Below are 5,020 nucleotides of genomic sequence, written 5' to 3' on the forward strand. Positions count from 1 at the left end.
CATCAATGAAAATAGTGTGTGGGGGGGGTGGAGAACAGAGACAAAAATGGGTCTGTACAGCATCTTTTATGGCCAACTAACAGTCAAGAAATTTTTTTAAGGTAGAGAACTCTAGTCATTATCAGATTTTAAATTTAATAGTCCCTTGCTACATGGGGTTGGATAAGATTTGTTTTCCACACCCCCACATTGCAATTATTTAGGAATTTATTTCTATTTAAAGAGAAAGGAGCTGATAAAAGTTCTGCATTGCAAACAGATCCAATCTTTTAAGAGTCCCAGTACGAGTCATTCTAACTGGACAATGTGAACAAAAATCTCTCACCATGACGTATCTTTTAAGACAAAGCTGCTGATAATTTAACAATTGACTTGCACCTTTTTTTGCTGGGGAAATCTTTCCCCAATCCCTATTTTTGCAGTTTTAACATACTTGAAACAAAACTTTTCCTTATTAGTGAACACGAAGATGTTTGCCACAAAAAATCCAAATATCAAAAAAAAAGTAGCTACAACAATTCTGCTTTGCTATAGAGGCAATAAAGTCTAAACATGAGGGAAGGAAAATAAAAGCAAAACAAAACCTTGCAGCACAGCACTTCAAGGACATATTACAATGCAGTCTCTATCAAAAATCTTACAATGAGCAGTTGACGAGGGGAAGAAGGGTAAAGAGAGCAAACGTTTTCTAGCTGCCCTAAAAAAGCATCAGAACATTTCTGATAAGGCCTACAAAGCTATAAATGTCTTATTGGTGGGGCAGGTAAATTCAGTATTTGTGTTCATCTGTGCCCCTAAAGCGATCTGCACTGGCCTGAGGATGGAATACTGAAGATCAGGAACTCAAGAGAAAATTCTAACAAATTTTGAACTGTAAATTGCAGAAAGGCGAACTAAAAATATCAACTACTTTTGGAGTCTACATCACATCACATCAGCATCTTGGGTCTTTCCAGAGCAATTCATCTGTCAATTATGAAAACTTAGGTGGGCTGCTTGTGTGAGACATATTACGCTTTGTTATAGAGCAAGCTAAAACCACAAAACTCATTTCACTCAGAACCTCAAAATATACCTAACACTACAGAAATCATCCAAAACGTTGCAACATCCTCACTGTAATATGTAGTTTAATCTAAAAAAAATCCCTATTATAAAATAAGTAATATAGCACATGTTAAAAGCATACACTAGATCCCTCAAATCATTATTCTCTCATGAAGAAAGTAACACAAACTCTAGATTTGCCTTCTGGTTTTTAAAGCAGCAGGTTGTAACCTGATCACATTTTCTAGCTTTTCTTCACACAAATCAAAGTCTTTCTTCTTTCAACCGTTCTGTTCATAGAACTCTCAGAAATAGAATTTTAGAAAAAAGCAGGAAAATGTCACTGGGCTTAAGTCGATTCTTTTGATCAATACTAGAACTAGGTACGCCTTTTTAAAGGATAAACTATTATTCAGAATTGGGGGCCTATTTTGTACTTGTCTGGAGGACGCAAGCGCTGAMCAAAGAGCTGATGTTGTTTCAAGCCCCTGTCCTCAAACAGGGCTAGGTGAACCCACACCCGCCAGCCACCACGTGGGGCCTCACTATGAGACTCCGCAACAGGATAGCCAAGGCAGAAGCAGAGAAAATAAATAGCTCTCAAAAATTTCTGTGCTTTTTGCATGTAGCAACCAATAGCCAACAAGTACCAATATGACTTGTTGACTGAGTATATTACCTAATTCATCCTCCTGACCGTGCTTGACTGTAGACTACCTAGAGCCTAGCACCTAAGGCAGATGCAAGTAGAGGGTGCAAGGCTCTCAGCTCTCAAGAGCTAAGGGATCTCAGGATACCCTCCGAAATACTGCCAGATAACACTGTACATAAACACATGCCATTCAAAAGTAAATTAAATGTATCTCTTAAATCTGCTTGGTTTCAAGCACAGAGGAAAAAAAATAAAATTTTGCCACTGTTCTTTGAACTATGCTCAGACATACTCTTTGAAGGAAGAGCAGCCTTTCTTAAAATACATTTAAATGTGCTATTTTTGTCTTTATCTTAGAAGGCCTGATTTCCCCTCACAACCCTGCAATTGATTACAATAAGAAGTTTCTCAGGGGCAGACAGATTAAGAATAGGTTTTATAACTCTGTATGCAGCAAAATGTATGGAATTTGCTACCTTAATTCTTTAGTTTCAAATCCAGCCCCTTCATCCCACAAATACACAAATGCATACTAATTCTACTCTTCTAGATAGTGCCATGGAAGTCAATGTGACTACTCATGCTGCTCTATTTATATAAATAATCGAGTGCTTACAAGCAACACCAGACAGAATTGATACATGCATGTAGAGATGGTTCTATTCACACCTCACAGGTTGAGGAGAGTGAAAAGAATTAAACAGAATTTTAGAGACAGAAAAAAATATAATTTTGATCCTAATTTTTCATTGGAAAGTATGCAGCCTCAAAAAAATTTAAGGCAGGGCAGGGGGGAGAATATCATTTCCATATCAACAACTACTTTATATCTAAAAAACACTTCTTNNTAAGGAAGCTGAAATGAAATTACCTTGTCTTGAAAGTTACTATGACACATCATAAAGAGACATAAAATCACCTTCCAGCACCATAATTTTATGATGACATTACAGACCACAGGATCTGTCTTCTTTGGTTTGTTACTGTTGTCCCACTATAGAACTAGGAAAGGGAAAAGAAAATCTTCTCAAACACTTAAATTTTTAAATGACATATTCCCTGCCAAATTAGAAAAAACACAAAATTAACACTAAAATTATGAAATCTATGGTATGTTACAATAGTGCTTTTCCTATGCTCCTCTCATACTCCCAACCTGATGTTAAGTTATGATCTCAATTTATAATGGCAAACAGCTTTATCACTGGAAAATTAAAATGACCGGAAGAAGTGAAAGTAACAGAATCTAGAGTTTAAAACCCAGGAATTCTCTCTTCCTACCTAGGTTGGATGAGTGCTACACAAAAGTCAAACAAACTAAAACAAGGACTCATTTTATGGTCTTAAATACGTATAATAATACTCTCACAGACGTGATCAATAGTAACATAAAGGTCGAGAAAATTAAATGGATAGGAAATGAAGACTTTTTGAGTCTATCTAAATACAGCATGAGTCAATATCAGATAAAGAGGTTAGTCATGTTGTGGTTTATTTACACTAACATTGGCCCGTTTGCGAGTGATGTAAACACTGGAGGCAGGACCCCTACCTCGCTCCCCTTGGCCCCATCCCTCCACTGCGGAGCCAAYGGCAGCACGTTGGTGGACACCAGAGCGCTTCAGCGGCGCCCTTCTCAGTTCACCGAGGGCCTGATTCTGCACTCTGTACTCAGGCATAGTTTCCATCATACAGTGCATTTATTTGCTTTTTCCATTAAAGTTGTATTACTTGTATTTGAGGTTTTGGGGCTTCTCGAGGTGCACTGGTTTGACTATCACACTGACAAAGCTGTTCAGTTCCTTCCTGGGAGTCTCCCAACTTCAGAAACATAAGCTGTTTATCAGTCATAGTGGAAAGGATCATAAAAGTACTTACTTGTGCCCAAACCTGTAACTATGGTATATTTAAGCATTTAATTTTTCCAAAGTAGACACAGCAGATGAGTTATAAAAGAAAAATGTGTATAATGTTTTTTTCATGCAAAAAGGAAAAATTACTTATCTGAATTCTCATAACTTGTAAATAAGTTTATTTGCCATGACATATTTTTGTTTGTTACAAAGCCGCACAGCTTAACTTCCAGGCCCTATGTGCATACATGGAGCGTTGATGAAGTAGCACTTTGGGTTATGCCTTAGGAAAAAGAATTAGCATACAAGGGGGCAATGTGCCATGTCACTTGGGTAACAAAGTGATATGTGTTAAGTATTTTTAGACAGATGTGTCTCATTAAAGAAATGGCTCTGTTCTGATCCAATTCAGCATCCAAACAAGACCATGAAGTATATAACCAATCACAGCAAACAGCAGCRCGCCCCAAAACCACCACAGAAATGACTTATACCCACACCAGTATTATAAGGACAGGTCATCTCATCACAACAGCGCATCCTCAGCGCGGACAGCTGCCAGGTCCGCGAGAGGAAGCCTGTGGGCCAGTGTGCAAGCTGGGATGCACACAGCCAGCGGGATGGCCCCGACAGAGAAGCAAGGCCCAAGCTTGCTAAGTGAACTCTCCCCTCTTCCCATTAGATACTTACAGGAAAATTATAGCTGTTAGAGATATAAAACTTTAAGCAGGTAATCACTGGGGATAAAAACATTAATCATGCAGTTAATTACTTTGCAACATTTTCCATAAATAGTTTAGTTATGGGTCATCATATTTTCTAATGCTTTTGCTGCTATTATTTTAGTCTGTAAGAATCCATGAACACCGACAGTAACTACAGGAATTCTGATCAGTATTTATGGACTGGGACAGCAAGAACAGGTCAGATTTTACTAGACTAATACATTAAAATCTGTAAGTTTACGTTTTGCACGTTCAAGTCTGAGTAGTTGACTGGTAGACACGAAAACCGATCTGTGAAGTCAGCAGAAGGATGAGTAGGCATTATCCATTTATTAACTGGTTAACTGCCAGTTAATTTTACTTGCAAATCATCTCTCTGGTATTTAAATATCTGGAGAACAGTTTTTGTTCATTACTCCACATATTTAGAGGGAACAAACGAACAAAATAAGTAGTCTGCACGCTGACAGTTACCAACTCCCCATATATTCTTTTTCCGGGGGGCGATGGGGTGGTGGTGGKGGGGGGAATTTCACATTGCTGAGAGGCCACATGCAACAGTGTCATCTGAAGGTAAGGAAGGGCTCCGGGAACGATCCCAGGGCGACCTCGCTAGCAGCGAGATCTCCACCCGTATCACTTCACGCGCGTTTCTGCCGGCGGCGCGGGGCGTGGGGAGCCCGCGGCACCTCGCCACGCGTGTGGGCGCCGCGGGGTCCCGCCGCGGGACGGCACCGCCACGG

This window comes from Rhea americana, unplaced genomic scaffold (genome assembly GCF_003343005.1).
Source record: "Rhea americana isolate MKP2758 unplaced genomic scaffold, rheAme1 scaffold_44, whole genome shotgun sequence".
NCBI classification, from domain to species: domain Eukaryota; kingdom Metazoa; phylum Chordata; class Aves; order Rheiformes; family Rheidae; genus Rhea; species Rhea americana.